The sequence below is a fragment of the Protopterus annectens genome, chromosome 14.part0 (genome assembly GCF_019279795.1).
Source record: "Protopterus annectens isolate FY-2018-M chromosome 14.part0, PAN1.0, whole genome shotgun sequence".
Lineage (NCBI taxonomy): Eukaryota > Metazoa > Chordata > Ceratodontiformes > Protopteridae > Protopterus > Protopterus annectens.
The window spans coordinates 924,135,526-924,157,662 of NC_056748.1; the positions used below are offsets into that span (position 1 = coordinate 924,135,526).

The 22,137-nt window shown below is 43.3% G+C and overlaps 1 protein-coding gene across 2 annotated transcripts in view; it reads right to left on the bottom strand.

The window, feature by feature from the left end:
* Window positions 1-22,137, bottom strand: part of ENTPD7 (ectonucleoside triphosphate diphosphohydrolase 7) — a 1,330,884-nt gene that overhangs the window by 1,127,902 nt on the left and 180,845 nt on the right. The gene's annotated exons all lie outside the window — the stretch shown is intronic.

A 22,137-nucleotide genomic window follows, 5' to 3' on the forward strand; every position in this document is an offset into this window, starting at 1 on the left:
TGGCCCCTCTGAGGTACTGCCTTATTAAAGGATGAGAAAAGATAGGTGGTTCCGTATTGTAATGGGCTGAAATGGCAGAGGCATGAATCTTAATTGATGAGAAAGAAAGGCCTTTGTTCAGCATCTCAGTTAGGTATTGTAAAATCGGAGGGATATTTGGTACACACGTGTCAATGCCTTGTTCCTGGTTCCAAGCACAGAATCTCTTCCATTTTTCTGCAAAAGATTTTCGGGTACTGGGCCTCCTGGCCTCCAAGATAACATCCATAACAGCTTTTGAAAGAGGAGTGTTCTGAATGGCTACATTATCTGCCATGCTGCCAGATTTAAGGTCCTGAGTTGGCTGTGCAGAATCCGACTGTTTTGTTGGGTCAGCAAGTGAGAAGTTTGAGGCAATATCCATGCTGGACCCCGAGACAAGCTCTTTAGGATTGGGTACCAGTGCTGGCGTGGCCAGTCTGGTGCAATCAGTATCATTTTTGGCTTCTCTTATCTGACCTTTAGGAGTACCCTGGGAAGGAGAGGCAGTGGAGGAAAGGCATATACTGTTAGACTTTTCCAGCTGAAGGATAGGGCGTCCACTTTCCATGCTTGCTTGTGATACATCCTTGTGCAAAATCTCTGCAATTGGCTGTTGAGGGGGGAGGCAAATAGATCTATGTCTGGGCCCCCCCATTTCCTTGTTATCATGCTGAAGACCTGTGGATCCAGTTTCCATTCATGGGGATCCATGAGGTTTCTGCTTAGTTCGTCTGCCAGAGTATTTGTTTTTCCTGGCAGGAATTGTGCTTGCAGGTGAACTTGAAAAGTCAATGCTGTGTCCCATAAGGTCATTGCTTGCCTGCAGAGGGGGTAGGAATGTTCACCTCCCTGCTTGTTTATGTACCACATGACCGTAGTATTGTCTGTCTTTATCAGTAGCTGTCCTGGATGAAGCAGGTCCTTGAAAGCTGTCAGGGCATTTTGAACAGCTAGCATCTCTTTTTGATTGATGTGAAGATGCGTCTGGTTTGCAGGCCATGTGCCCTGAATACATTTTCCTGCCATATGGGCCCCCCAGGCATAATCTGATGCATCTGTTGTCAGTGTCTGTCTGGCTGTGGGTAAACTGAATGACAGACCCTTGTTGTGGTGACAGGCCTCTGCCCACCATCAAAACTCCTGTTGCAGGCAGGGAATGAGTGCAATTACTGTCTCCAGGCTGTGGCAATGCTGAGTCCAAACACTTTTTAGATACCATTGTAGTTTCCTCATATGCAGTCTGGCATATGGAATTAGTAGAATGCAGAATACCATGAAACCCAAGGCCTGCAGGATTTTCCTTGCAGATAAGTGGGTTTTTGTTGCAAATTTCTTGAAGTAAGAAGTCAGTTGCTTTTGTTTGTCTGGCGTGAGATAAGCCATCTGGGCAGTTGTATTTAAGCTTGCACCCAGGAATATTATCTGTTGAGAGGGTACTTGTTTTGATTTCTTTTCGTTTACTGTGTACCCTAGGCCAATTAGTAATCTTTTTACAAACGCCAGATGCTTTAGAAGAATGTCTTTGTTCTCTGCTTGAATTAGGCAGTTGTCCAAGTAGGGATATATTTGAATTCCTCTTTGTCTGCAAAACGCAATTACTGGTGCCAGGCATTTTGTGAAGACCCTGGGCGCAGTAGATAAGCCAAAGGGCAGTGCAGGGAATTGGTAATGCATTGAGCCAGCTAAGAATCTGAGGTATCTTCTGCAAGATTGTCTGATTGGAACATGCAGGTATGCCTCTTTTAGGTCCAAAGTTACGAGCCAAGCCTTCTTGCCCAGCATGGGCAGTAGCTGCTGTAGAGTCAACATCTTGAATTTTGGAACTTCCAGAAACATATTTAGTATAGAAAGGTCCAGTATTGGTCTCCTGGTTTTGTCCTTTCTGGGCACTAGGAAAAGTCTGGAGTAAAATCCTTGCCCCTGCTCTTGTTGTGGTACTTGCTGAATGGCCCTCATGTCCATGAGGGCTGTAATTTGTTTTTGTGCCTCTGCCCATTGACTCTGTGGCAGGTCTGGCATACCTTTTGACCTTCAAAAAAAAAAAAAAAAAACTTTTAAGAAATGCTGTTTTAGTTTTAGTTTTGGTTTTAAATTTATATTACAAGTTGCTGAATAATTTATTAAGTAAATTATATATAATTATATATATATAAGAATTTCTTATATATACATTATAACCTAACTCGTAAGAGAAAATACGGTGGATTTACACAGTTAATATAAGCTTTCGAATATATGTCTTTACTATATTATAGAACAGTCAATGTGTTTTGAACATGTTTTGAACTTTATTTCTTTAAATGTTGATTGAACTGACTAATTAAATTAAGTTTTAAACTAATTGTTGTGCTATTTAAACTCAGTCAGTGGGAGAAATTGTTATCTGAAGAAGCATGGTTGTATCCACGCGAAAGCGCTTATCAACCCACTTGTTTCGTTCAATAAAAGTTTATTTTAATATAACGCTACTACTTCTACTGGACTATTTGGCTGAACATTGTTTTTATACTTTGTTGCATCGTGGAGAGATCAGTTTCTGTTTTTATTTATACCTTTTGACCTTGGTAGGGTGTGAAAATGGAACCTGTAGCCTTGGGACACTATGTTCAGGACCCATTTGTCTTGGGTAACCATTTGCCAATTAGATGAAAAAAGTGCTAGTTTTCCCCCTAAGGGGGCTGCCAAACGAAAAGTGCTTGGATGTGGTAGAGGAAAGTCATTGGGACCGTTTCCTGTAAGGTTGTGATTTGTCTTCTCCGCTTTTGGAGGTAAGAGCACCCCATTGTTTAGGCCTGTATGAGCCTTGGGGTTGAGACCTGCCTCTGGGATGCCTATATCTGCCTCTTTGTGGTCTGTCTGACACTGGAAAGGACCAGTTTTTAGAAGGCCAGTTCCTGCTAAACCTGGGTGTCTGTACCTGTAAGAAATCCTTGACTGTCTGTATGGATTTTGCTTTATCCTCCATTTTTTTCAACACCTCTTCTGCTTTAGTAGCAAACAAAGTATCGTGCTGTAATGGTGCATCTAATAATTTTGCTTTAACATGATCAGGCAGATTCTGTTCCTTTAACCAAGCATGCCTTCTAATAACAGAACCTGTAACAGTGGCCCTGCAAGAGGCCTCCAGTGAATCATAACCACATTGCAAAGTATACTTTCCCACTTGTTCAGCTGCATGCAATACATCCTGCAATTCCTTGATCTCTGAACATTCAGTATTAGTCAACAATTTCTGTTTAAGCAGTGACATTAAATATTGCTGATATTTAAGCATATGAAACTGACCATTTAAAGCCCTTACAGCCAAGGTAGCAGAAGTGTAAACTTTTTTCCCCCATCTGTCTACAGCCCTAGAATCCCTATCAGAGGGGACAGGGTTTTTTTGCAGTGGAAGCTTTAACCCCTTTGGGACCCTGAGATATAGTTTCTGGATCCGCAGCAGGGTTTTTATATAGGAATTTATGAGAATCTGGGACCCTGTAGTATCTGTCTGGCTTAGCAGGTACAGGGGGTAAAAAGTCAGGGGACAGGCCAAACTCTGAAAATACATCATCTACAATGTCTAGAACAGGTGGAATAGCAAGGTGTCTGTGCTGAGGAAGTAGCAGAAAGTCTCTGAGCCTTTTCTTAGATTCAGAATAATCTTGGCTCTCCCAGTGGAAATGCTCCCTCATGGTATGCAGGGTTTCCCCAAAAGAATAATCCTCAGGAGGAGAGGCTGAAGGAATGGATTCTTCAGCATCAGAATCCTCATAGGGAAGCATGAAATAATCCTGTTCAGAAGAGGACTCAGAGGAAATAGAAACCTGATCAGAAGAATCATACTCCGTCTCTTGCCTAGGCCTCTTATCAGGAGGGGGATGGGAGCCCCTGATCAAAGTAATTAGGTCTTCGGCCATTTTGAGCATCTGTTTTTTAGGCATGGAAGTCTGAGTAAGAGAATGCTGTACTTGTTTCTTTGTCTTTAGAGCTGCTTTAGTCTTTCTTTGAAGCTGAAGATGGCTTAATATATAGCTGTGTAGGTCTGAAGACAAGCTCAGAAGCCAATGCCTGCTCAGCGGCTCTGGACCCATCTGAGGGAATGATTTCCGAGTGTCCAATACCTTGAGTATCCACAGGCCCAGTCGGCTCCACGTGGGAGTCGGAAGCGGCCTGTGGCTCTGAGGTAGCGGGTGCGAGGGGCTGCGAAAGCACCTCACTGAGAACCGGCGAACCGGAGACTGGCCTAGCAGAGGCCTCGTCGTCGGTTTTGGACCTCGGATGCCTATCCTTTTCCTTGTCCTTGTGTTTTTTGTAAACTCCGGTTGTCGGCTGTTCCGATGGCATTATATAATTAAATCTTCGGCCAAAGTAATGAAATGCAAAATTAAACCGATGCTTAATAGTGTGTTGGTTAAATCTAGCACAAAACCGACAGCTAGCAACGTTGTGATCAGGGCCTAGGCAAGGAATACAGTAAGAGTGAAAATCCTTATGAGGTATTTGCTTCCCACAAGAAATACAATTGTTAACTTTTTCTGACATCGGTCTGGAGCAAGAAAATAGTTTCCCCAACTGGGTACTTAGCTTTAATGAAGACTTCAGTTCTGAAATTCGGATTTGAAAATCTCAGGAGTCAGCCAACCGGCACTTGTGAACTGCTTTTGCTTAGGGCACTGCGCGGCAAGAAAGACTGAAGAAAATGGCGTCGGCTGCATCTTTTATACCCCTGGCGCACTGACGTCAGGGAAAAGGCAACAGCAATAGACGCCAGACCTAGACTTTGGAATTCTGTCTGACTGAGGGTAGCCTGCCAGCAGGATAAACCAAGAGTAATGACTGCAACAGTGAAACACGATGAACATCCTGTGACTGCTGCCCTGTAAGATGCTTCTAGGGTGTCAAACCCACATTGGAGTGTATGTTTGCTGACATGGCTTGCAGAATGCATAAGCTCCTGTAATTCTTTATTTTCTGCACAGTCAGGAAAGGTTGATAATTTTTGCTTGATAAGTTCCATAGTATTGTTGCTGGTATTTCTGCATGTGGAACTGACAATGTAATGCTCTAATGGCAAGAGTTGCAGAGGTGCATACTTTTTTATCCCATCTGTCTAAAGCTCGGGAATCCCTGTCCGAGGGGGTGGGATTCTTAGCTGTAGTTGCTTTTATTCCTTTAGGTCCTTGGGAGATGACCTCTGGGTCAGCAGTAGGATTTTTGAAAAGGAATTTGTGAGAGTCAGGGACTCTGTAGTACCTGTCAGGTTTCCTGGGAGCAGGAGGAAGGGTGTCAGGAGTCAAACTGGCTTCCATAAAAACAACATCCAGGACAGGAGGAATGGCTAAAGTCTGTGCTGTGGTAGATCTAAGAATTCCCAGAGTCTCTTTTTTGACTGAGGATAGTCCTGACATTCCCATTGGAAATGCTCCCTTAAAGTTTGTAGGGTTTCACCAAATGAAAAATCCTCGGGAGTAGAGGCAGAAAGAATGGATTCCTCTGCATCAGAATCCTCATAAGCAGAGAGGGGTTGCATGCCTTCATATTCAGAAAAGTACAGTTTTGTACCTACCATAAATGTAGATGTTCGAAGATCCACATTGCTGCAGTCCTTACACTTGGGTAGTCCGCTGTCCTCGGTCGGCCCGAATATCAAAGTATAAGGCTGACGTCGGTCAAGGCGCATTTGACTGACATCAGGACGTCAGGGTACAAATGCGCATGACCGACGTCATATCCTCAGTCTTTTCTTGCCCCAGATGTCAGAAGACCCTAAACATAAAGGTCAAAACCAAAAGACAGCAAACAAACAACCAACCACCCCTGCACTAGTTATCTGTACAATATATACAACCCAACCCACACAACCACCTCTAACTACAGAGGGGAAGGAGGGAGGGTAAATTGGACTGCAGCAATGTGGATCTTCGAACATCTACATTTATGGTAGGTACAAAACTGTACTATGTTCTTCATCTCACATTGCTGCAGTCCTTACACTTGGGTAGAATCCCAAAGCAGAGGTAAGGGAGGATGGCCAAACTACAAGGAAGCAGGAGCTGCCAAAATGCCCTGCAAAACAGCAGTGGCAAAACCAGCCCTGGATTTTAGAGTAAAGTGGTAGGTGATAATGCCTGGAGAAAGTATGCACTGAACTCCAAGTAGCTGCCTCCAAAATATCCTTGGTTGCCACTCCCCTCAAAAAGGCTGTCGAAGTGGCAGTAGCCCTAGTGGAATGAGGCCTAATCCCAGCTGGAATCTCCTTGCCATGATGGGAATAACAGAAAGCAATGCAAAACCCAATCCACTTAGAAATAGTTTGTTTTGACACAGGCTTGCCCTGAGAACCCAAAGCAAAAGAAACAAACAACTGCTGAGACTGCCTGAACCCTTTAGTTCTGTCCAAATAATATCGCAACTGCCTGTGTACATCTAAAGTGTGCAAAATCTTTTCCCCCTTATTTTGGGGATTTGCATAAAAAGTAGGCAAATGAATAGTTTGGTTTAAAGCCACACTAGAAACCACTTTAGGCATAAAGGAAGGATTAGTACGTAAAGATACCCTATCCTTATGGAAAATCAAGAAAGGCTCAACCGCCATAAGGGCCTGCAATTCAGAAACCCTTCTTGCAGAGGTAATGGCCAACAAAAAGCAGTCTTCCATGATAAATATTTCAACTCAGAAGTAGCTGCAGGCTCAAAAGGTTGTAGAGTGAGTTTCTCCAACACAAAATTGAGATCCCAAGCAGGAGCAGGAGCTTTTCGTGGGGTCTTATATTCTTTGCCCTCTAAGAAATTGCTTGAACAAAGGATGAGAAAACAATGGTGGGTCACAATTATAGTGAGCGAAATTGCTGCAGCATGAACCTTAATAGAAGAGAAAGACAAACCTTTGTCCAGTAACTCAGTAAGATATTGAAGAGCCACACTCAAATTAGGCCCAGAAACATCAAAATCTTTTGCTGCACTCCAAAATAAAAATCTCTTCCATTTATCTGCGTACACTTTCCTTGTACTAGGCCTTCTAGCTTCCAAAATAACATTTAAAACTTGCTGAGGAAGTGGAGGCCCACTATGGTTCAAAACAGAATATGCCAGGCTGTTAGGTGCAGAGAGTGAAGCTTGACATTGAGCAAATGGCTGTCCTCCTGTGACAACAGGTGTGGAATCGAAGGCAAAGGCCATGGAGGCTTCCGTACTAGACTTCTCAGTAATGGGTACCAGTGCTGTCGAGGCCAATCTGGAGCTATTAAAATCATCCTTGGCTTGTCCTGTCTGACCTTTAGAAGTACCTTTGGGAGGAGAGGCAGAGGTGGAAAGGCATACACATGAAGATTGCTCCACAAGCTTTGTCTGAGGCATCTGTCGTTAAAATCTGACTCGCCTCTGGCCGGGTCACAGAGAGTCCCTTGTTTAGGTGACATTCCTGAGCCCACCACAAAAATTCCTTTTGAATGCAAGGTATTATTTGAATGACAGTGTCCAGATCCTGGCAGTGCTGTGTCCATACATTTTTGAGATACCATTGCAGCTTCCTCATATGCAGTTTGGCATTGGGAAGCACCAGAATACAAGATGCCATGAACCCTAAGGCTTGAAGGACTGTCCTTGCAGTCAGCCCGGACTGATGAGATAGTTGATGGAAGTAAAGGGATAGACTCTTTTGTTTGTCCGGGGTTAAAAAGGCCATCTGGGATGCTGTATTCAGTCTCACACCCAGAAAGCACATGTCCTGAGAGGGTACTAGACTGGACTTTATTTCGTTCACAGAAATACCCCAGGCATCTTAGCACTGCTATCACATATTCCAAATGATGAAGAAGCTCTTCCCTTTCTTGAGCCAGAATCAGGCAGTCGTCCAAATAAGGATAGATCTGTATTCCTTTTAGCCTGAAGAAAGCTATCACTGGAGCCAGAACTTTCGTGAACACTCTGGGCAGTAGATAAGCCAAAGGGCAATGCAGAGAACTGATAGTGAGAAGTCCCAGCTCGAAAACGCAGATACTTCCTGCAACTTAGTCTGATAGGAACATGAAGGTAAGCCTCCTTGAGATCCAAAGTTACCATCCAATGATCTTTGCCCAGCAGAGGTAAAAGCTGCTGTAACGCCAACATTTTGAACTTGGGAATGTCCAGATAAGTGTTGAGGGTAGATAAATCCAAAATTGGTCTCCACGTGTTCCCCTTCTTTGGTACTAGGAACAGGCGAGAATAAAATCCTAGGCCCACTTCTGGCATAGGGACCGGCTATATGGCCCCTATTTGGAGTAACAGAGAAACTTGCTTGTGAGCCTCTATTCTTTGTTGAGGAGGAACGTCTGGCATGCCTTTGAAAGGAGGCAAGGTATGGAAATAAAACCTGTAACCGTGGTGTATGATATCCAATACCCATCTGTCTTGGGTAATTAAACTCCAATTTTCTTTGAAAAGTGCCAACCTTCCTCCCAAAGGTGCTGCCAGACGAGAAGGCTCTGGCAGCTGAAAAGGTAGGTCATTGGGTCTGTTTACGAAAGGACTGACCCCTGCCCTCACCAGAAGACTGTGCAGGAGAACTCCCTGTTCTAGGCCTGAAAGAGCCCTGAGCTCTGCCCCTACCACGTCTAGATCTACCCCTAGACTGGGAATCATAAGAAGGATACGTCCACCCCTTAGTAGGCCAATTTCTACTAAACTTTGGAGGCTGGACCAGCAAAAAATCTTTAACAGTCTGCATAGACTTAGCCTTGTCTTCCATTTTCTTTAAAACTGCCTCAACAGGAGGACCAAACAACACGTCAGATTGTAAAGGAGCATCTAAAATCCTGGTTTTAACATGTTCAGATAAATTTTGATCCCTCAGCCAGGCGTGCCTGCGAAGAACTGACTCAGTGGCAGCCACCCTAGACGAGGCCTGTACAGCATCAAAACCACACTGCAAAGAATGCTTACCCACCTGTTCAGAAACATGTACTAAATCTTGCAACTCTTTACAATCAATACCTTCCGCCAGAGCATCAACCTTAGACTTCATTTGTGAAAGGAGATAGTTTTGGTATTTCAACATGTGAAACTGGCAATTCAAAGCCCTCATAGCAAGAGTGGAAGAAGTATAAACTTTCTTTCCCCATCTATCCAAGGCCCTGGCCTCTTTGTCTGCAGGAACCGGATTCTTAACAACAGAAGCCTTAACACCTTTAGGCCCCTGGCTAACAGTTTCTGGGTCCGCCCTCGGACTCTTAAAAAGATACTTATGAGCTTCAGGCACCCTGTAATACCTATCCGGTTTAACAGGAGCAGGAGGCAAAGAATCAGGATTAAGAGAAGCCTCTGTAAAAACATCTTCCACTACATCCAAAACAGGAGGTATAGCCAAAGGCCTATGCTGGGGTAAAACAAAAATTCCCTAAGCCTTTTCCTGGAATCAGAGAAGTCCTGACCTTCCCACTTAAAATGCTCCCTCATGGAATGAAGAGTTTTTGAAAAAGAAAAATCCTCAGGAGGAGAAGCAGAAGGAGTAGAATCATCCACATCAGAATCAGAATAAGGAGAGTACTCCTGTAAGTCTTCAGCCGAAGACTCTGAAACATCTGAAGCCTGCTCAAAACTCCCTAGCTCAGGCTCCACCCTAGGCCTCTTATCAGGAGGGGGCATAGAACCCCTAATCAAAGTAATCAAATCTTCTGCCATTTTAAGCATATGCTTCTTGGGCACAGTTCCTGAAGAGCTAGGGGTAACACCAACTGAAGCTAAACCTGGCCTGCCCCTGGGAGAAGCCTTGGAAACAGAAGGAGAGGGCCTAACCACCCTAGGCAGGGAGGGAAGTATAGTAACCTGAGAAGCCCCATCAGCCTGGCCTGCCTCCTGAGAGGCCACATCCTGCAATAACAAAGTCTCTCCCTGGGATCCCAAAGAAACCTCCGGTGGAACCACCGCTCCACCGACACCTCTAAAAACCGGCGTCCGTACTGACGGTTCCTCTAGCCTAGGTTTAACTGCTTTGTCCTTGCGCTTCTTCGAAGAAGCGGCCGGAGCATCCGACGGCATTTTATAATTGCACCGCTTCGAAGACTAACCTGGCACAATCTAATCTTCTCTTAATAGTGCGCTTATTGAATCTAGCACAAGAGCGACACCCAACAACGCCGTGCTCAGGCCCTAAACAAGGAATACACAAAGTATGGTAGTCTCTATGCGGTATCTGTTTCCCAAAAGAAATACAATTATTCACTTTTTCTGACATCCGGTAAACCACTGAGGCAAGAAAAAACTAAAATATTCCTCAACGGGGTACTTAGCCAACTTTGACTCGGTCTGAAACTCCAAAATCGAACAATTTCAGAACGCCAACCGGCACTTGCAACGCTGCTTCTGCATCGGACCATGCGGCAAAAAAGACTGAGGATATGACGTCGGTCATGCGCATTTGTACCCTGACGTCCTGATGTCAGTCAAATGCGCCTTGACCGACGTCAGCCTTATACTTTGATATTCGGGCCGACCGAGGACAGCGGACTACCCAAGTTTAAGGACTGCAGCAATGTGAGATGAAGAACATCCTCAGTCATCTGACTCCTGTTCAGATAAAACTACTGGGGATAAGTCTCTTTCTTTTGGAAAGGGTAGTCTAGCCTGGCTTCCCCTAATAAGGTCTTCCACCATTTTAAGCATTTGAGATTTGTAAGAGTCAGGAACTCTGTAGTACCGGTCAGGTTTCCTTGGAGCAGGGGGTAAAGTATCAGGAGTCAGATTGGATTCCATAAAGACATCATCCACAACATCCAGAACAGGAGGGACAGCTAAGTGTCTGTCCTGTGGTAAATCTAAAAATTCTCTGAGTCTCTTTTTGGACTGAGGATAATCCTGGCATTCCCAATGGAAATGTTCTCTCAAAGTATGTAGGGTTTCACCAAAAAAAAATCCTCTGGAGGGGAGGCAGAAGGAATAGATTCCTCTGCATCTGAACCCTCCTAGGCAGATAAGGGCATATCTTTATATTCAGAAACCTCAGAGTCATCAAACTCTTAGTCAAATAAAGCTGCTGGGGACAAGTCTCTTTTTCTTTAGGCAGGGGAAGGCTGGCTTCCCCTAATCAGCATGATCAGGTCTTCTGCCATTTTAAGCATCTGAGATTGTGCCAAGGAAGAAGGCGCTTGAGTTTGGGTCGTCGGTTTTTTAGGAGTAACTTGTACTCTTGGCCTTAGAAACTTGGTAGTTTTAGACAGAATTGAAGACACGAAAGAAGTCATCGCTTTGGGTCGAATATCGGTAATGCGAAGAACTTCCTCAGAAGCCGGTGCCTGCACAGCGGCTCCAGACCCATCCAAGGTAGAGACATCCACAGGTTCCAAAGAACAGTCTCGCGGTATACCGGATTCCGAACGGGTCTCGGTATCGGCCTGTGAATCCATCGAAGTGGGCATCAGGGGTTGCAAAAGCACCTCACTGAGTACCGGCGAACTGGTGACTAGCTTAACGGAAGTGTCTTCGGCAGTTTTGGACCTGTGCAGTCTTGTATTTGTCTTTATCCTTATGTTTTTTCGGAAGATCGGCAGTCAGATGGCTTACCGAAGCCATTTCAGAATATGGAGATAGAGAACGAAAGTATTTAGCTACAATAAGGGCCCAATGATGAATAGTTTGGCATTGAACAAAGCACAAAACCGACAGAGAAGTACGTTGTGGTCTAGGCCTAAACAGATGACGCAGTAAGAATAGAAATCTCGGTGTGGTATTTGCTTTCCACAGGCGACACAACTGTTAATTTTTTCTGACATCGGTTAGAGCAAGAAAAAGGGATCCCCAATTGGGTACTTAGCTTTAGAAGACTTCAGGATGATTCAATTTCGGAAACAAAAACTTAGCGGCCGACCGGCACTCATACGAACTTGCTTCTGCTTCGGGCTCCTCAGCAAGACTGATGTAATGGTGTCGGCTGCCTGTTTTTATACCCCTGATGACCTAACATCAGTCCTGGAGTGACAGCAACTGATGCAGAAATACTAAGCCTCTGGCATTCGGGCCGACTGAGGGCTACCCCTGGCAGGATAACCTAAGTGTGATGACTGTAACAGTGAAACACGAAGGAACATCTGCTAATCAATAGATTTATCATGATCTGTCATACTGATAATTTGCGCTTGACTGTATAATACCATCTTGCTAGACAGATGAGTTACCTTTGTAAAAGTCAATCAGTATAGAAAAGCCTGAGGTTGCAAAGAAACTCAGAATGAAAGAAAACTGATAGCATAGTGTTCTGAATTGTCTCCTGGCACGTTTCTAGATACACAAATGCATCCATCTAAATTTGTGCAATGAATAAACTTAGTAAGTTGCTGTATTCAGGAAATAATTAGTTGAGCAAGATTATAATAACCAGGTGGCCAGGCGCAAGGTGCTCTGAAAATGAACACAAGGAGGGAGCTGAAGCAATAACTGCAATAGTTTATTCAAGACTTAAGTGCTTTCGTTTTGCTACTCTCTGGATTTCATCAGTATAAAATCCAGTGCTCAACATTCTGTTTAAATAACACCACAATTCATTAAATTAACAAGAACCAATTTGTAATGTGCGGACATTAATTATTTCTTAAAGAGACAGCATATCAATCCAGCATTTTAAGGCATACCCGTTAAGATGCTCTAACAAAGGAAAATACATGTCACAGAAAAATAATAAAATATTTACCAAAATCAGTATAAAAATGAAATTGAATAAATATAGCCTCAATAATTTAATAAAAACATTGCTAATAAATAAGTACAAGCAACATATTAAAAAACTTTGATTACAACTTACAATCAGTTATAATAAATATGGAAATGGTAAAAAAATGGTAAAATAAACTTTATAAGATGCAGCCCAAAGATAACCTAAAGCAATGATTCATGCCAAACAGGAATAAAAGTAATACTGATAAAAAATTCTACAGCTTAGCTGTCCTACACTTTAATACAGTCTACATAGAGACATAGTAGGTAGGTAAAAGCATGTAATTCTAAATTGCCACAACAGCTCTTTATATTGCAAAACGTTCTCCCATCAACTTCTCTAGAGACCATGTCCATCCATTCCAAAATACCAAATAAAACTTCATCATGGGAGGTTTTAAGTAATTAATGCTTTTACAAAGCGTTGTTCACATTCTTAGTTTTAATACTATACATATGCTCATACATTCATTTCTTAAGTATTCTTTCCATCTTTCCAGTATAAAAACAAATGCATTTTTTTTTTTACAAATTACTAAATAAATTATTCCCTTACTGGCACAATTCCTCTTCCTAAAAATTACGTTACTTCAGGTTGCATTTGCCAAGGCAATGCTCTCACTTTCTAAAATGTATCGATATTTCCCACAGTTCCCACATTTTTGGCACCTACACTTTTTTTTTTCTGTGCTGAACATTTATTTCATACAGACTCTTTAAATTATGTCCCGTCTTTCACACAAATTTTGGGTCAGTTCCTTAAACCCCTACTAAGTCAGGGTTATACCTTAACATATTCCAGTTTTTCAAAATAATCTCCTTAATTTTTGGTGAAGCATGATTGAACTCCACTACCACAGCACTTATCAAAGTTCTTATTGTCTTTATTAATGCCAGACTTGGGGCCAAAAAACTCTGCAGCCAAAAGTGGTTTACATTTATTTCCCCATCCTGTGAGTACTTCCTGCGCAACACTGGTCACCAAGTCCCTGGGGTAACCCCTATCAATAAAAAAACTTGAAACATAATCAATTTGTTTTATCAAATTATCTTGATGGGAAGTCATTCTAGCAGCCCAAATACATTGCTCTTTCACCAAAATTTTTTTCTGATTAATAGGATGAGCACTGGTGAAGAGTAAGTATGAGTTGCTAAACGTAGATTTTCTATAAACCTTTATTCAGATATTTCAGTTCTAGTAGCTAAATAGTTTATTACACTCTTACGGTAGCTATGTGTGACCTTCAAAAAAGTAGCAATATTACTCAAACAATTAATAACTTCACAAATTCCATCTTCAGGTCCATCCCAAAAGATGAATATGTCGCCCAAAAATCTCAAATATAACTTAATGGATGACCAGAATTTTGAGTAAAATATAAACATTTTCTCCCATCCTAGTAAAACCAAGTTTGCATACATTGGGACACAAGTTGCACTAATTGCACCCCTCTTGTTCTGAAAAGAAGGTTCCCCGTCAAAAAATATGAAATTAATTTATAAAACTACTCTAGTTAATTCAGCCAACAAATTTATATCACGACCCTTCAATAATTCAAAACTAGAAAGGCTTTCATAAAATAAATCTAAACCCTCATCCAGAGGTATAGAAAAAAAAAGTCAACAATATCAACAGTTAAAAAAAAACAATATTTGCTAATACTAAATCTGGGGTAAGCCTCCCCAAAAAGTCCCAAAAGTCCCTTAACATGTCAAATGCGTAATAAACTTCAGGGACTTGTCGATATAAATAGCTATGGGGTGTGTTTTTGACCTCCTTGCAGCTACTATTGGTCTGAAGGGTAGAATAACAATATTCTTATGAATCTTTGGAATCCTGAAAATAGAAGGGACTTTACGTTTGTCAACCTTCAAAAATGCATATGTTTTAGTGGAAATTCTCCCTTTGATAAATAAATCTTCTAAAAATAAGTCTATCCTATGATATGTGATTTTAATTTCATTTCTAGTAATCAAAGAATAAGTGGTGGTATCATGAAGAATGACAAACATTGTAGTGGAATAATCTATCACATCAAATAAACTGTCCCCCCTCCCTTATAAGGATTCATAATTCTAATGTCCTAACAGGACTGATGGTGGTAACAATATCCGAAGATTACCATCGGCATATGGGAATAACATTTATCAGGTATGTGATACAGTTAGCAAATACTGGCCAGTTTTACTTACTGATGACAGGATTAAAGATATTGTAGGTGACATACCCAGGTTCACATTTAAAAATAATTTGTCACTGAAAAGACAACTGTGTTATAAGTCTACACAGATGTCTACTGTAAGCTCTATTCGTGTAGGGACTTATCCATGCAGATTATGTAAGGCCTGCAGCTTCATTTCCAATGAGGCTAGATTTAAGCACCCCATCCTGGATTACCTTTTTTTTACTGAAATTTTATGCTGACTGTAAGTCCAAAGGTTTAATATACTTAGCTAAGTGCAGAAAGTGCACTTCATATTATGTAGGGAAGACTGTGAGGATGCTGAAAGAACTTATATTACAGCATCAAGGTGACACTACACGCAAGAATATGCTTAATGCATTAGCAAAGCATATTTCTATGCAACCTGGACACAGTTTTGAGTTTTTAGCACTACAGATAATATGTATGGATAAGAGAGGTGGGGACTTTAATAATAGGCTTGAGATAGCTGAGACTAAATGGATTGTTAGGCTGCAGGCTGACAAGCTGCCTGGTATTAATTCTGCTGTACCTTTAAAGTCGATTTTAAAGAAACAGTTTGCACTAGTAATTGTTTTAATGGATTTATTAGTTATTGCTAATTGCTTTCAATATATAAAGTGCTTTACTTTTCTTGTATTGATGGATCTGATGAAGCGCAGTTTGTGTGAAATCGATTATCCTATATGTTCTGAATAAAGGTTGTTTTATATGCTGACAGTCCTGGTGGTTACCTGGTTTGTATTTTCTACTGCAATGTTCGAATTATGGACCAAGCCATCCAAGGTCTCCTTCTCTTTATGTGAGCTTGTATGACCTTCATAAGGTCTTATCTGTGGACAACTTGTATAAGTCTGCCATACAAACAGATTCAAAAACCTGCAAGGTGGGGTGAAGTGGAGGGGTTGAAAAGAACTGCTAATCAATAGACTTATCACATTTATCATATTTTAGTCTGTTCATCAATCCATAAACTGTATTTTTCTGACAAACTGAGAAATGCAGTCATCAAATAACTGCAGACATTCCAGTTTAACATTTCACATCATACTACTGAGTTTGGGCTTGACTGTATAATACCTTATTGCTAGACAGATGAGTTACCTTTGCAAAAGTCAATCAGTACAGAAAAGCCTAATATTACAAAGAAACTCAGAATGAAAGAAAAATGATAGTATAATGTTTTGAATTGTCTACTGGCATGTTTCTAGATACACTAATGCACCCAGGTAAATTTGTGCAATGAATAAACCCAGTAAGTTGTTGCAGTCAGGAAAATAATTACTTGAGCAAGATGACTTACAGTAATGAAATACATGAAGCATGTATTGTAAAAGTACAGTTGTGTACACTTACCATAAATGTAGATGTTCGAGTGTATTCACTGTTGCAGTCATCAAACTGTGGTTATCCTGCCAGGGGTAGCACTCAGTAGGCCCGAATACCAGAGGCTTAGTATTTCTGCGTCGGTTGTTGTCACTCCAAGACTGACGTCAGGTCGTCAGTGGCATAAAAACAGGCAGCTGACACCATTACATCAGTTTTTGAGAGAGAGAGAGAGAGAAAGGGGTGGAGGGTGGGAAACTAGGACTGCAACAGTGAATACACTCGAACATCTACGTTTATGGTAAGTGTACACAACTGTACTATGTTCTTTGTGTTTCACTGTTGCAGTCATCAGACTTGGGTTGATTCCCAAAGCTGAAGAAAAGGGTGGAGGCAGTCAAGAAGATGGTTAGGATGCCCTGCAAGACAGCAGTGGCAAAGCATGCCCTGGATTTGGAGAATATAGATAGGTGGCAATGCTTGGTGAAAGTATGAACAGAAGTCCATGTTGCAGCCTCCAGGATGTCCCTGGCGGGAACCCCTCTGAGAAAAGCTGCAGAGGTGGAGGTTGCCCTGGTGGAATGCATCCTGACCCCCTTTGGGGGCAGTATCCCATGCTGTTTGTAGCAGAAATGGATGCAGTGTGGAGATTGATTGTTTGGATATGGCCTTGCCCTCGCCCTCTGCCCCTGCTGCAAAGCTGACTAGCAATTGGTCAGTTTTTCTAAAAGATTTAGTCCTATCCAGATAGAATTTGAGCTGTTTGTGCACATCTAGAGAATGCAGAATCCTTTCCCCCTTGTTTTGGGGGTTAGGGAAAAAGGTGGACAAATGAATGGATTGGTTGAGAGCCACACTGGACACCACTTTAGGCATGAAGGATGGGTTAGTCCTGAGGGAGACCCTGTCAGCATGGAAAATGATGAAGGGCTCTACAGCCATGAGTGCCTGTAGCTCTGAAACTCTTCTAGCTGAAGTGATGGCCAGAAGCAAGGCTGTTTTCCAAGAGAGGAATTTTAACTCTGCTGAAGCTACATAGGTTCATAGGTTCATAGGTTCATACTAGGCTATCTGCCCGAGGGCATTTATAAGCCTAGCCCATTGTTTTGTGGCTTACGCCACCCCTTTAGTATGGGGAACTATACCCATTATTTTGCTGTGCCTCTGTCGAGCAGTGACACTGAGGTAATTCCTGGGGTATATCTGCGATCTCCCATCCATTGGTCAAGATTTCTCTTGAACAAGGCCAGCGAGGTGCTCTGCCTCACATGTACCGGGATTTTGTTCCACAGCATAGGGAGTCTTTGGGTGATGAATCTATCTCTCCAGCACGTCCTATTAATAGCCGTGTCGAGGTTTAAGTCTCCGCCCTTGTGGCTCTGATGGATCTAGATTTTTGAGGTGAAGCATATTCATCAAATCTGGGTTTGACATGGCCTTGTATGTTAGGCAAAGGTCACCTCTGAGCAAGCGTGCGACTGAATAGAGCTGGAGTTCTTTCAGTCGGGCAGCATAGGACAGATTTTGAGACCCTTTATCCTTTTGGTGAGGAACTTTTGTAGCCTCTCCAGCTGCTGCAAGTGTCGGGTCAGATACATTCGAATGGGGCATTGTACTCAATCATTGGTCTGATGAGTGATGAGTAAAGGGAGACTATGACCTCCCTTGATCTAGATGAGAATCCCTTCATGATAAGGTGGGCAATGTAGAAGGACTTCCTAACTACTTTAGCTACATGGGTGTCGAATGACAGACTACTATCAACCTGGGTCCCCAGGTCCCTGATAACTTCTTCTGTGCTCAGTGGATTGCCACCTATTTGGTAGCTAGGGGTAACCTTGTTTTTCCCGAAGGGTATGACTATGCATTTTTGGCATTTAACTTTAGGCCGTGGCTCTGGCACCAGTTATCCGTTTCTGTGAGACCCTTCTGAAGGATATCTGTGTCAGATGTGTTTTCTACTATGGCGCCAGTTTGCAGTCATCTGCAAACTTTGTCAGCCATAACCCTCCTGTGTTTGCTTGTATTTGGAAAAGTAGATGCCAAACAAGAGTGGGCCCAGGACTGAGCCCTGTGGGACACCACTTGTGACAGGCTTTGAGTCTGACATGGCGCCAGCAACTCTGACCCTGTGGGTTCTGTCACTCAGCCAGTTTGCAACCCATCTTGTGATGTATGGGTTAACATTTAAGCTGATGAGTTTTTCAATGATACCCGAGTGGGGTATTGTATCGAAGGCCTTAGCCAGATCGAGGTAGGCTGTATGGACTGCCTTTCCTCATCAATGGCTTTGGTGACTGTTTGAAAAAGTCAACCAAGTTTAAAAGGAATGATCTGCCTTTGACAAAGCCAAACTGGGTTGGATCCAAAGTCTGCAAATTCCCTATGTCTTTATTTATGAGGTCCATTATGATCCTCTCCATGGCTTTGCAGATCAGGCTTGTCAAGCTAATGGGCGGTAATTTCCAGGGTCTGTGGAGGCACCGCCTTTGTGAAGTGGGACCACAGTTGCAGTGCGCCACTCCTGGAGTGCGATCCAGAGGTAAGACTTTGATTAAACAGCTGTCCTAGCTGTGGGTTTAATTCCTCATTGAGTTCGTGGAGCACACAGCCGGGGACACCATCGGGTCCCATGGATGCTGTGTTTTTGCTTTGGAGAGAGCAGTTCTCACTTGGGCTGGAGATGTTTGGGGGCTGCACTCATTTGGTATAGATATCTCTCCTTTTGGGGAGAAGTTTGCACTGAACCTGTCAGCCAGTATGTTGGCAATGTCTGTAGGATCAGTAATCTTCACATCATTTTGAACTAGTTCTGAGCATATCTGGGAGTTTCCTCCTAGGTTTCTAACATAGCTAAAGAAGGCCTTATGATTGTCTTTTGAGTCTTTAGCTATTTTTCTCTCGAAATTTGCTTTGGATGATTTTATGAGAGCTCTTAGTTTTTACTTATAGTGATCAAGGGTGTCTTACCTTTTAAGGATTTTGCTCTATCTTGTAGTAGCTTCCTCCTTTTGTTGTAGAGTTTGTTTATGGCTGGGGTCCACCAGACTGGACGCTTGCCTTTGGTACAAAGAGTCTTTGTTTTGCTTGGGATTGCCTTATCCATGCAGTCCTGCAGGTGCTGGTAGAAGGCGTTTGTAAGTGATTCAGCGGCTTGAGTATTGTTTTCCGCCGGCTCGGGAGCCTGTTAGGAGTCCACACTAGTCTTTAGAAGTGTGAAGTCGGCTTTTGAGAAGTTCTTTACTGTGGTCTTTTTATTTCAGGTGGGGTGGGATGAGGACCTCCAGCGAGATTAGTCTGTGATCTGATCTCACCAGTGAGGGTATACTTCGGTGTTGAACATTGTGCTCCCATGTTCGTGATGATGAGATCAAGTATGTTATCTCCTCTTGTGGGGATGGTGACTAGTTGTTCCATGACATTTGAGTTTATGAATTCCAGGAACTTTTGGGCTAGGGTGTTTGGGCTTGAGTAGTGTTCCCAGTCTATATTAGGGTAATTGAAGTCACCTAGTATGATGGTGTTTGGTGATACATTTATCCCCTCTAGTGTTTTCAGGAAGGCCATGTGAGTTTCCTGAGTTTGTGAGGGTGGCCTGTAACATGCTACAATTTGCAGAGAAGTCTTGCCTATGGTTAATTGCACCTGGATGGTCTCCGATGCATCGTGCGTTGCTACCAGTCTTGAGGTGTGGGTGTCCTTGATGAATATGGGTACCCCTCCTTTCTTGGTATTGTCTGGATTTTGGGGCGGGCATGATATGAGGTAAAACCTGATAGCTGGGGTGCTCTCAGGAGCCTTGAACCAGGTTTCTGTCACAGCACAGACATCGATGTTCTCCATACTGAGAAGGGCCTCGAGTGCGTGCATTTTGAGATTTAGACTTCTGGCATTGAGCAGCATTACCCTTAGTTTTTTCCTTTTTGTGTTCTAGGGTGGTAGGTTTAGAATTTGAGCCTTGCCTAAAAAGGCACTATGGGGTGGCAAGAGCCTTTGCCAATATCCGAATCCCAGGGTGACGGTGCAAGCCGTCCCTCATGAAGCAGCGTGGCTTGTCCAGCATGTCATCCCAGGCAGACAGATACTGGATCCCCTTTGAATGACACCAGTGTTTAAGCCAATTGTTAAAGCTGATCATCTTATCTCTGTATTGTGGCATCATTCTTGGTGAAGGTAGGATACTGCTCAAGGTCAGGGTCATACCTGCCTGGGCTACATAATCAAGAGAGCTCCTCAATGTCTCTTTTCATGTAGTCCAAGGAGGTACGTCTCAGGTCGTTTACACCAGCGTGGACAATGACTGTGTCATATTTGTACCTGCTGTTGAGAGACCTGAGTGCTTGTGTTATGTGGCGGATTCTAGCGCCCGACAGGCAGCTTACTGTGACCTTCTCCTTACTCAGTCTGGTGAGCGGGACATCAGTGTGTCTGACTATGGAGTCACCAATGACTAGTGTGTCTGGCATTGTGTTTGGCCTTAAGGGCTGTGACTGTTTGACACTCTGACTGTGAGTCTGACAGGCTTAAAGGGGGGGGGTGAGATTTTACAGCACAAAGTTAAGGTCCTGAGCTAGGGTAGGAGCTCTTCTGGGTGGCCTTAAGTTGTTAGCCCTTCTTAAGGATTGTTTGATGACAGGGTGTGAGAAGAGAGGTGGCTCTGTGCTGTAATGAGTGGAGATGGCAGAGGCATGAATTTTAATAGAAGAGAAGGACAGACCCTTGTGTAGTAAGTGCCAGGTAATCCAGGATGAGAGGTACGGAGGGCTGTGCTGTTTCGGCTCCCTTAGCCTGGATCCAGATGCAAAACCTTTTCAACTTGTCAGCATATGATTTTCTAGTGCTGGGGCATCTTGCCTCATGTATAACATTCAGGACTTGTTTGCTGAGGCTGTCAGATGGAGGAGAAGTCAGAGAATAAGCCAGGCTGCCAGGTTCAGTGTCTGCAATTGTGGATGCATGAATTTTCGGTCAGGAGTGTTGGGATCTGAGGTAGGTGTCAAGATGGCAGGGGTGACAGGCTGCACAGCAGTGGGTACCAGTGCTGGCATGGCCAGTCTGGGGCAATCAAGATTGCCCTTGGTTTTTCCTCCCTTATTTTGAGCAGTGCCCTTGAAATGAGTGGTAGAGGGGGAAATGCACAGATCGACAGGTTTACCCATTGGAAGGACAGAACATCCACTTTCCCAGCCTTGCTGTGAGGTTCCCTGGTGCAGAATTTGCTGAGTTGATGATTGGAGTGGGAGGCAAAGAGGTCCACCTTCGGTGTGCCCCATTTCTGGGTTACAAGGTGAGTCTAGCAGGTTTCTGCTTAAGTTGTCTGCCAGAGAGTTTAGGGAGCCTGGCAGGAATTGTGCTAGCAGATGTATTTGCATGGCTGAGGCCGTGTGCCAAAGGGTCATGGCGAGCCTGTAGAGATGGTAAGAGAGAGTCCCTCCCTGCTTGCTGATATACCACATCACTGTGGTGTTGTCTGTTTTCATCACTAGAGGCCCCAGGGAGAGTAGGGTCTGAATGCTGTCAGGGTGTGCTGAACAGCTGGCATCTCTTTTTGGTTGATGTGCAGATGTATTTGATTTGGGCTCCAATGGCCCTGAATGCACCTGCCATCCAGCTGTGCACCCCAGGGATAGTCTGATGCATCTGTGATGAGGGTCTGGGCGACATGGGGTTGTGAGAAGGGAAATCCCTTGTTGTGGTTGCATGCTGCTGGTCACCAAAGAAAATCTTTCCTTAGACAGGGGAATCATAGGTATGATAGTTTCCAGGTTTTGAGAGTGCTGACACCAAAGGCTTTTTAAGTACCATTGTAGTTTCCTCATATGCAGTCTAGCATATGGAATGAGTAGAATGCAAGAGGCCATGAACCCTAGAGCTTGCAGGATTTTCCTTGCGGATAACTGGGTTCTGGTGGCTAGTTGAG